Source organism: Protopterus annectens, chromosome 16.part0 (assembly GCF_019279795.1).
Source record: "Protopterus annectens isolate FY-2018-M chromosome 16.part0, PAN1.0, whole genome shotgun sequence".
In the NCBI taxonomy this organism is placed as follows: domain Eukaryota; kingdom Metazoa; phylum Chordata; order Ceratodontiformes; family Protopteridae; genus Protopterus; species Protopterus annectens.
In genome coordinates, this window is record NC_056750.1 from 46,370,057 (window position 1) to 46,382,524 (window position 12,468).

Here is a 12,468-nt window from a genome sequence, read left to right on the forward strand (position 1 = left end):
ATTTCTGCATAGTCAGTGGAATTTTCTGGGTTTGGAGAGGATTTAAAACTTGCCAGGGCATCACTTAGAAGTTGGAAGTCTGCCTTGGAAAAATGTCTAAAGGTACCAGGGATAGATAGGGTCCCAAGTTTCACTTTTATGTTGAGGGAACCAGTTTATGGTCTGACCTGTCAAGTGATGGTGATATGCATGGGATTGAGCAGGATTCCCTTATATTAGGGTAGCCAAGGTCCCAGATGTTGTTTCCCCTAGTGGGTACTCGGCTTAGTTATTTCAGAACATTTGTATTTTCAAATGTTTTGTTTGTGTACTAGTGGTAGTGCAGGTGTCCCAGTCTATAGGTGGATAGTTAATATCACTCAGGAAAGTGATATTAGGTTTAATGCTGGGTGACCTGAGCTCCTATAAATAAGTGTTATGGTTATCTTGGATCATACCTGGTGATACATAGTTAGCTTGAAAGTGGTAATGGACTTTACTAATGGTGAGATAGATATGAAGGAGGTCTAATGCATTCTGCTGCTTGACCAGTCTTAATTTGAGTCTTTTCTGGATGAACACTTGAGATACAGGAAATATTATATTGAATGGATGAATTAAATATTATTAGATTCTAAAAAATTTAAAGTAGTAGATAACTCATTTATTACTTCTGTTATACATAAGGTTAAAAGTTTCTTATGGGAATATATTCCTGATAATTGTGTCACCTTAGATAAGTACAATTATATGTACATTTCTCATCCCATCATACCAGTTGTTTATGGTTTACCCAAAGTTCATAAAAATGAGATCAAGCCCCCAATGTAGTGGCTGATCTAAATGTGCAGATGGCACTGCAGTATGACACAGCCAGAATACTCTCCTTTGGTTTAAACCATGTCTCAGTCTCAACAGAAACATCAACATTCTCCAAGGTAAGACGGGCTTGTAGGGACAGTCACTGTACAGACATCAACATTCTCTAGGGTGAAGAGGTCTTCTAGAGACAGTCAGTGCACAGACATCAACATTTTGTGGGCTGAGATGGTCTGATAGTGAGAGTCAGTGCATAGACATCAATAATCAACAGGATGAGGAGGGCTGGTGTGGAGAGTCACTGCACAGCATCAGCATACTCCAGGGTGAGGAGGTCTTATGGGGACAGTCACTGCACAGAAATCAACATTCTCCTGGGTGAGGAGGTCTTGTAGGGAGAGTTACTGTACTGACATCAACATTCTCCAGGTTGAGGTGGTCTTCTAGAGACAGACACTGCACAGACATCAACATTCTTGAGGGAGAAGACGTCTGGCAGGGAAAGTCACTGCACAGATGTCAACAATCTTCAGGGCAGGAAGGTCTTATACTGACAGTCACTGCACAAACATCAACATTCTCCATGGTGAGGAGGTCTTGTAGGGACAGACCCTGCACAGACAGCAGCATTCTCCTGGGACAGGACATCTGGTAGGGAGAGTCACTGCACAGATGTCAACATTCTTCAGGGCAGGAAAGTCTTATAGTGACAGTCACTGCACAAACATCAACATTCTCCAGGGTGAGGAGGTCTTGTAGAGAGAGTGATTGCACTGACATCAACATTCCCCAGGGTGAGGAGTTCTTGTAGAGAGAGTGACTGCACTGACATCAACATTCTCTAGCGTGAGGAGGTCTTGTAGGGACAGTCTCTGCACAGACAGCAGCATTCTCCTGGGAGAGGTGGTCTTGTAGCAAGAGTCACTGCACAGACATCAACATTCTCCAGGGTAAGGAGGGCTTGTAGAGACAGTCACTGCGTAGATATCAACATTCTCCAGGATGAGCAGGGTTTGCAGGGACACTCATTGCACAGACATTAACATTGTCCAGGGTTAGCAGGGCTTGCATGGATAGTCACTGCACAGACAACAACATTCTCCAGGGTGAGGAAGGCTTGTAGAGAGAGTCACTGCACAGCCTTCAACTTACTCCAGAGTGAGGAAGGCTTCTGGGGACAGTCACTACACAGATGTTAACATTCTGAAGGGTGAGGTGGGCTTTGAGGGACATTCACCATAGAGACATCAACATTTTCCAAGGTGAGGCGGGCTTGTAAGAAGAGTCACTGCACAGACATCAACAATCTCCAAGGTTAGGATGGCATTTAGTGACGGTCACTGTACAGATATCAGCATTTTCCAAGGTGAGGAAGGGCTTTTAGGGACAGTCACTGCACTGACATGAACATTCTCCATGGTGAGGAGGTCTTGCAGGGACAGTTACTGGACAGACATCTACATTCTGCAGGTTGAGGAGGTTTTTTAGGGACAGTCACTACACAGAAATCAACATTCACCAGGGTGAGGAGAACTTATAGGGAGAGTCACTGCAGAGACATCAACATTCTCCAGGGTGGGAATGGCTTTGAAAGTAAAGGTCATATATCTCTTGTTCACACAATATATAAAAAGCTTTTACCGTAGGTGTATTAATGGGTAGAAATGTACAAGCCCTTTTTAAAACGTTATTATCGATACAGGAATTCTTTTTAAAAAGCAGTTTCAAGTCTAAGTTCCTATGAAACATACCTAGTTCAGTTAAAGAATCATTTAAAGTGCTATCTGTTGATGGAGAGATATATGACCTTTGTATCTTATCCACTGTCAACAAAAAGGAAGTAAATATTTTAATTTGAATTCTGAAGAAAGACATTATTTACATAAACTATGTAGTTTGGATGATATAGTGATAAAGCAGGCAATAAATGTAGCAAAACAGTTATAATGAACAGAAAATATTATATTGAGTGGATGAGTTAAATATTATTAGATTCCAGAACATTCAAAGTAGTAGATAACTCATTTGCTACTTCTATTATACATAAGGTTAAAGGTTTCTTATAGGAATATATGATTGATAATTGTATCACCTTAGATAAGTACAATTATATGTATATTTCCCACCCCATCATACCAGTTGTTTATGGTTTACCCAAAGTTCATAAAAATGAGACTAAGCCCCCAATGACACCTGTAGTTTCTGGCAACTGATGGACAACCACTGCTATTTCCAGGTACTTAGAAACACAATTATGTACTTTGCTACAGTTTAATAAAAGCTACATGAAAGACACCAATGATGTTTTGAGCTCATTGTTTAACTGGTTTAGAAATTATTTATTTTATTTATTTATTTTACATTTGTTGACCGGGCTAGTCTAGCTGGATACATGTCCATTTTCAGTAGAGGCCCGGGGAGAAAAGCTCCACAATAAAAATGGATTAGTAAAATCAAGTATGTTATACATTCAAATAAGAAATATTATACAAAGAAAAAACTGGTTCATAAGTATTAGTGGCAAAAATACTTTACAATACTGAGAATCAGCAAGCAAAAATTTTTTTTTTTTTTTTTTTTTTTTTTTTTTTAGGGAGAATATAAGGGTGAGAAAATAGAGAATAGAAAATTTTAGTCAAGGTTTGTAAAGGACAGAGCTAATAAGAATTAAGCACAGGATTTAGCTGATTTTTGAAGGTTCAAACACTAATACTATACTATAATGATTTACTTCTGGTTACATTACACATTAAATCTTTATTTATGGTCATACCCAATGATTATGGAATCCCTTCTGTTAGAGAAAGGTTATGTGCACACAGTAACTTTTCTGGAAAAAAATATTAAAATAATTTGTTCCATGCTTGAGATTGTATGTTTTATCAGTAATATTTTATGTTCAATGATGATTATTTTCATCAGCTATTAGGGACAGTGATGGGCACACCAGTAACTAGCACATATGCAAACCTAGTACTGTTTTACTGGGAAGAAACATATATTTGATAACACTTCTTTCATGGATGAACATATTGTGTTCTATAAGTGTTTTGTTGATGATGTGTTTCTGGTGTGGAATGGTGATATAGACCCTTTACATATGTTTTCGGATAAGATACAACATACAACTGACTTCTTGATATTTGCTATGAAATATTCTGATATTAATATTAATTACTTAGATATCAATTTGACTTTTGGTAATGGTAGACTTAATACTAATATACATAAAAAAGAAGTTCAAACTATAAGGTATCTACACTCAGCATGCACCCCCCCAAAAAAAAAAAAAAAATATATATATATATATATATATATATATATATATATATATATATATATATATATATATATATACTGCAGTGTCAAGTCAATTACTGAGTGCCAGCAGGTGAAGTATGGATGACAAATGGTTTAAAGATGATATGGAACTTATAGCAAATGACTTTTATACTAGGGGTTATAGTGAAAAACTACTAAAGAACAACATGAAACTTGTTATATTTGTTACACTTTTCTCCGATTGTAATGATAGCTGATTATACAATAGACATATGGAGAGAAAAATGAGGTATATTACTAAACATAATCATCATATTGTTTCAGTAAAGAAAATTATTGAAAGGAAGTGGGCTATTTTGAGATCAAATGCTGAAGTTCAGAAAATAATAGGTGATAAACCAAACTTTATTTTCTGGAAAGAAAGAAATCTTAAACAGCAATTATGCTATAAAGATCTACCAAGTACTGTAATGAGAAATATATCTAAGATATATGGAAATGTGCCTTGCTTTAACTTTGTCTACTGTAAGTTTATAAATCAAGATATTAATTTTGTACATCCTATCACTAAGAATGATTTTATATTCAAAGTATCAGCAACTTATCATACAGAAAATGTAATATATCTTGCTAACTGTGTATTATTGCAAAGTGTTTATGAATATATGAGGGGATGACATTTTAAATATTATGGAACTAGCAGAATACAGGTGGAACAACTACTTTCCAGCAGATATGTCACCTGGTCTAAATATTATGAACGATATTAAACCTGTTTAAAGTTAAAACAATGCACTATTTAAATTATTTTAATTTATTTCTATTACTTAAGTTGATTGTCTGAGCAACATGCAGTATAATTAGCTATTTAATTTTCCAATGATATATATCATGTGATTTTTTAAATTGATTTTATCTGGCTGCCTAACATTTAAATTGAGATGCATTATAGATGAATTCTTTGATACATTGAGAAAAAATATGGGGGAATTTAATAATGACTACATGGACTTTTTTCTGTGTAGGCATAGTGGCATGGTGCTTACATGGAAGTAAGCAGTTGTGCGATCCAGTAAACAGAGCTGAGGGGCGTGCACAAGTATGCGAACATGGAAGTATCTATGGCATACAAATCGCCTCATAAGCAGGTGAAATGCATGCAAATGAGGCAGGTAGAGTGATCCAGCAAGCAGATAGGTATTCATGTAGTCCATGTGTTGCTGTCCATAATGTACACAGAATAATTCCATTTAGAGGATGTATAAATAACAAAGGGGGGCTGTAAAAATGCACTTACAGTGGCAGAAATAGTATAGAGGACACAGATATGTGCAAAAGTAACCACTGTGTGTACAAAACCATTCAGAAAATAATGTAAAATTATTTCATTTTTTTTAATAGTGGTGCAGTGGTGCAGCAGTAGCATTACCTCACAGCAAGAGGTTCTCTGCTTCGATTCTCAGCTGGGGTACCTTCTGTGTGGAGTCTGCATGTCCTCCCTGTGTTTGTGTGGATTTCCTCCAGGGTTCAGTTTTCCTTCCACGTTACAAAGACATGTATCTGAAGCATTTCTCCCCAGGTCTCTGCTGAAAATTGGCTTTGTTCCAATTCGGGCTTTCTCAGTTAATAAATGTTAAATAAATAAATACATACGTAATACCCTGGTTATGTTTGCCTGGCATGCTGCAGTGCGGAAACATGTCGTTATGGAAAAAAAATAAGTAAATAGATTGTAAATACCAACATTTGTGTGTATGTAACAGTAATGCATTACAGGACCCTGTGTGGAGTATGTACAGTGTAGGAGTGCTGTGGTTGCTAAAGAGGCAGGGCCTAAAACCATGTAGTTTCCCGGTAATGTGCATGAATCTGTACGCAAATGAGCTGAGGTTACTAAATAGCACAAATGGGTATCTGTATCCGCAGATCCCATCCATGGTGGGCAGAACCATGTTATTGTCCACAGAAGAGATAGTGGACATCTAAAGCGGGTGTGTCCACAAACTTTTAAGCACATTGGAGCTCAGTGGCACCTGTTTGCATGGCTCATCACTCTGCTGAGCAGGGATGTGAGTCCAGTGACTGTTAAACTTTGTTTATCTTCGGGTGTGTGTTTCAGTGGGTTTCAGCATGTTTGTGCAGTGTGCAGCCATGCTGAGCATGACCTTCCATGGGGGTATGTCTGCTGACTGCTAAGCCTTGTTTATCTGTGTGGTACAGTTTGCATGGCATGCCACAGTGCTCAGCAAGGAAGGATCTCAAAAAAAATTGTCTGAGAAAGCCAATGATATCTTAAGTACTGATTAGCCCTGTTTCACTTAAACTAGGGCCATTATACCCTTAATGATGCACTTGGTAAGTGGAATGCATCATAAGTAGACAATCACACATGCTGCACCTACAGCAGAGCACCATAAAGGTTGCATACACCCTATAATCTGATTTTCCCCGATACTCTGCACCATTGGAGTACAGACTTGGGAATTTTAACCTGGAGGATGCTACCGGCTACTGGAGGTCTGCTACATATGTATGTGCTTGATGCTGAGGTCAATGCAGCTGCTGCTGATGCTGACTATAAGCCTAGGCAGAGAAGGAGAAAAGTGTTCAGGTCCAGGGTTACCTATCAGTAGCTACATGAGCTGGAGACTGTAGAGGGCTACAGGGTGGACAGGGACATACTACAAGAACTCACTGAGATCTGCCGACCACAACTCAGATCCAGAGCCAACAGAGAGGAATCCATCCCACTGGAGACAAAGGTATGTGTAGCCCTTAGGATACTAGCTACAGATACTTTCCAAAGACCAACTGGGGACATGATGGGGTCTCACAGGCATCTGTTTTCAGGATACTCCACCATTTTCCTGGATGTCATGCTACTACATGCCAGTGAGCACATTTATCTTCCCCACACCCCCTGAGGAGAGGGCCAGCAGTATGCAACTCTTCTACTATGTAGCATACTACCCTGAGGCACTGGGTGCCATAGACTATACTCATGTACACATCATGGTACCACTCAGTGAAGAGGGTAAAATCTACATCAACCGCAAGGGGTACCAGCCATCAACTGCCAGGTTGTGTACAATGACCAGGGCATTAACATGAATGTGTGTGCTGGCAGCCCTGGCAGTTATCACACCTCCCACATCTGGCACTTATCACAGCTGTACCAGATGTTTGCTAGGGGGGACATGCCACATGGCCATTTACTTGGGGATGTTGGCTGCACAGTGGAACTGTGGATGATGACACCCATTAGAAATGCATACACACCCACTAAAGAACCCCATAATGAGGCACATGCACAAATCAGGAACATCATTCAGCATGTGTTTGGGCTGTTGAAGTCACGTTTCCGGTGCCTCAATATATCTGGTGAAGCCTTGCAGTACTCTCCACCCGTATGTGCACAGATGTACACAGTATGTGCTATGCTACACAATATAATCCTGTGGAGACAGCTGCAGCAGGATCAGCAAAAGGAAGGGATACACAGCCCCTCACCAGTGCCTAGGTCACCACAGCCATGCACACAGGGGGCTTGGAGGAGGAACCCCCTGAGGCTGTCCCTTTAGGCAGACATAGGCGTGCCCAATATGCCCTGGCCTTGGCCAAGAGACAACGCATAGCACATGCACTAACAGCCTATGGCCCTAGGGACTGCCACCTTACTCTGACTCACATACATATTAGTAAAAATGATGCCAGCCAGCCCACACAACCTGTACCTCACCATGTATTGGCTGTGGACTGCATGCATCAGACAAAGTCAGCCCCAAACTGCAGGTCTGTCAACTGCTGCTTTCACAAGTTAAGTCATTCTCCTGTACACCACTTCTAAGGGGTACTACAATATGGTGGCATATGTATGGACCTGCCACATGTATGCAAGGGAATATAGTGGGCTATATATAGTGTACTACTGGGCTACTTGCAGAGATCTATAGTGGGATACTGGGCTACTTGTACATAACTAACAGCCACTTGGGACAACAGGTACTCTGTTCAGTAGTATGTGCCCCATAATATCCACTAGGCCACATGGCCGGAAACTCCACAGCAGTATTCCAGGGAGATGCCAAAGAGTGTTGTCATGGGACAGTCACACCACTGTCTGTGCCACCAGAGCACAAGTTGGTCATTCCCCACCCCAAACACATCAGTGTTTCCATACAACTGCTGTAACAGTAAGTCTGCAATGATATCCCAGCAGGCCAGACAATTCCTCTATCTTATCCAACACAGAATACCCGACCAGTCCAAAACACAGGAACTCGCCCAGATAGAAAACAATTTTATTTATATGAACACAGACAAATTGACCTAGGTTTCGTCTTACTAGGTTCATACTTACTTCATACTAGGCTAACTGCCCTTGCGAGCCATTTTAAGCCTGGCCAATTATCCTTTGTGAGACTCAAACCCTGTACCTTGTGTTTGTAAGGCAAACACCTTAACCATTAGGCCACCCAGACTTCATCAGAACGAAACTTTTCAAAACTCCCACTTCCTTTTATACCACTCCTAAGCTAATTAACCAATTACACCTTTAAAATATTAAAGAAACATGCCCTTCAAATCTTACACATCACATATAGCTGAATACTTTTCTATATAATGTTAATTAAACACCTATTTATAAAAAACATTTACATTTCTATAAATATACATTACATAAATACAGCTAAAATTCGTGAATAAAAAACATAAGTTAAAAACATGAAATATTAAATAAATATATATTAATCCCTAAAATAATATACAAAAAGTCTATATATATTGGTTCACTATAACATTGGTATAGCTGAAAAATTAAACTAATATATGCCTTAGTTTTAATAAAGGGGCTATACTAATGTTGCCGTTAATGCCCGGAAAAGTAGTGGCATCTAACCTTATTTGCCACTTCATTTCGCAAATAACTAAATGAACATCCAGGATATGCCCTTGATTATCCTTAGTAATTTGTTGAATAACACAAAATTGGAATTCATGACCTGGATGTTGTTTGATATGTTTTGCCAGTGCATTGGTGTTCTTCATATGTCTAATATCCAACATATGCTCACCGACCCTTTCCCTAAGGGTACGGCACGTTTTTCCTATATAGAATACAGAACACCGGTTGCACCTAGCTAAATATACCACATTTCTGCTATAACAATTAAAGTGCCCTTTAATATATATAACTTATTTGCCTAACTTGATCTTATTTCCTGTACTGAAAATATATTTGCATTTGGTACACCTGCCGCACTTAAAATTCCCAACTGGCCTACATGAATTAGGAATTTGTGATTGGTTACTACCCTCTAAAAGATTTTTGAAGGATCTATCCTTCCTATATACATTTTTACGGGGAGCCCTTAATTTATTATGCACATTGGTATCCAATTTCAAGAGTTCCCAATTCCTACGTATTATTTTAACAATAAATTCTGCATCACAATTATAGGTAGTAATAAAATACAAACATTCCCCTCTATCATTCTTTCTTGCTTCTACATTACCAAATAATGATTCCCCATCTTCCATATTATATTTTAAAATGGGCTGATAAACTCCTCCATTTCTTTTGGATGTAATTTCAACCTTGATGGCATGCACCAAAGTCTCTGGATATCCTCTTTTAATAAACATCCCTGTGATAAATTCTAATTCCTTTTCAAATTCCTCATAATTGTTAACCATTCTAGCAACTCTAACCATTTGACCTTTAACTATAGCCCTTTTCTGGTGGCTAGGGTGCCAGCTTTGATAATTTAAATAGGAATTTGAAAAGGTAGCTTTTCTATAAATATTAGAGGAGAGACTCCTCCTATCATTGTTTACCACTAAATGGACATCTAAATAACTTATTTCTGTACTATTATATACAGAGGTAATTTTTTAAAAAATAACCGTATTATTTATAAACTCCAAAAATAACTCAAGATTTTCAACGCCACCATCCCAAACTATAAAAATATCATCCAAAAACCGCATGTATTTCTGAATGTATTGATTGTACTCACTCTGAAATACATATTCCTGTTCCCAGAAAGACATTACATAGTTAGTATAAATGGGGGCACAAGCCGCCCCCATTGCTACTCCAGTAGTCTGTTTGTAATAACTACCCTCAAAAAACAAAAAAGTTGTTATTTAAAACAATATCCATAAGGGATACAAATACATTTATTTGATCCTGTTCAAATTTGAATAAAATTGAATTTCCAACTGAATTCCAATTGAATAAAATTTGATTTCCAACATGAAGCAAATAGCATTGGTTCGGGTTTAAGAACCAACTTAACTTTAGCAGAGCGACTAAAAAACTTTGAAAAAAAGTTATACACTATGAAAAAGTTACAGTTGGAAAATGGATATCTGATTAGGAATATAGAGCTGAAAATAGTACCCTGTGGGTTGCGGTCATGGAGATATCCCAGTGGTATAACTGGTAATGAAGAAATGATTCGGGAAGTGCATAAATTATTTGATAGAACTGGGTTAGAACTAATGAGAATTATGATAAAGCACAACGATGTAGTCATAGTTCGGTTGATGGGTGAACTGGAGCAGGACAACGATATTATATTAAATGACCTGAACTTTGAATACTACTTAACTAATTTTCAAAATATTTTAAATACTGTTGAAAATGAGTGTCAAATAATATTTCAGAGAAAATCACGTAAAATTCTAAGGAACACTGATGAATACCGCAATCAAAGGGTGTATCCCTTATCTAAAGGTAACCGTAATCACACAGAGTCGGCAGGTAATAGTAATGGCCAGAATGGAGAGGAAGTGATGTCACCACATAGGGATGCGCATTTCCAGCATGATGAACACCCTTTGGAGGAAGGTCCAAGGCAATCGGAACGGTTGTGCAACTGAGAAGGAAATTTTTCACAGCAGAGGAGAGAGGAAAGCAAGAGACATATGGAGCAGGGAGCCCAGCCAAAAAAGTAGGGATTCCCATAGAAACAACAAGAGGGTTATCGACAAGGCTGGAGGTAGAAGCCTCAGAGGAGAGCCTGTTATCGGTGGTTCAGCCGGAGAACTTGAATGTGGTTTGTAAAGGGAAGGAACAAGCCTTGAGCAGGAATAGTCAACGTTCATTTCAGTTTAAGTCGATTGAAGTTCCAATAGTTGTAATGAACAATGAAAGGGCTGATGAGTTCCTTGTTGGGGAAATGGCCAATCCACTACTACAGGTAAGTATATATCAGACTGTTGATACCCCAGGAGAGGGTGATGAAAGTATATTAACACATTCAGACTGGAGATATTGTACTGGTAAGGACTCTGAAGTGAATCATGGTCATAACGTGGTCAGTTTTGAGTTTGGAACAAACCCAACACAAATGACTTGTGGAGACACTGGAACGGTTTCTTTAAACAGTAAGGGGGATCAGTAATCAATGATAATAATTTTGAAGTCAATTTTGAAAACATGAATGAAATTTTAAACATCACCGGGTTCATTGACATTATGCAAGAGGGGAATTATGTTTCGGGCCCCAGTGAGCCTACTATTGTGTCTAATGGATATGGTGATTTTAAGGTATATAATTATTCCAATAAGGAGTTGAATATTAAGCATGCTGAATTATTATCAAAAGGTTTTACTTATGTTCCTGGTAGAAAAGGTAAAATAACAGATGTGCTTGTTGATTTAAAGCTGTTGACTAGGAAAATGAATATCAAGATGTGTTTTACACCAGATAGGGAACAATGTATTGGTGTATTAAAAAAACCTAGCAAATTTAACCCCTTAGTAAACAATACTGTGGCGTTGTTTGAGAAGGCTTGTGAATTAGAAATGAGGGAATATTTTATGAACAACAACAAAATAGGAAATAATTCATATAGTAATTTAACTGATGAAGAAGTAAATGTACTTCATGAGCTTATCACGGATAAGGGTATTCGTTTTATGAAGCCCGATAAGGGTAATGGAATAGTGGTCATGGACAAAAATGACTATTCAGACTATATGTTTGGGATGTTATCTGGGGAAGCCTATGAGGAGGTTACTTTAAATGAGATACATGTGGCTTACTCAAAGATAGATTTAATGATAGAGGATATGCTTTACCAAGGCCAGATAAATGAAATGGATTTTGAATATCTGAGAAATGAGTTTCCTGTTGTGTGTAATATTTTCAGCAGCCCCAAAATACACAAGGGTGTGAATAACATTTCATTCAGACCCATTGTTGATGGAAAAAGTAATAAAACCTTTTTATAAGTAAATATTTGGATTACCATCTTCAAGGGGGGCTAAAAAAAGTTTGACTATATTACCAAAGATTTGTGGCATTTCCTGTCTCAATTAAACGAAGTGAGAATTGACCCCTCCACTATATTCCTTACCATTGATGTATGTAATCT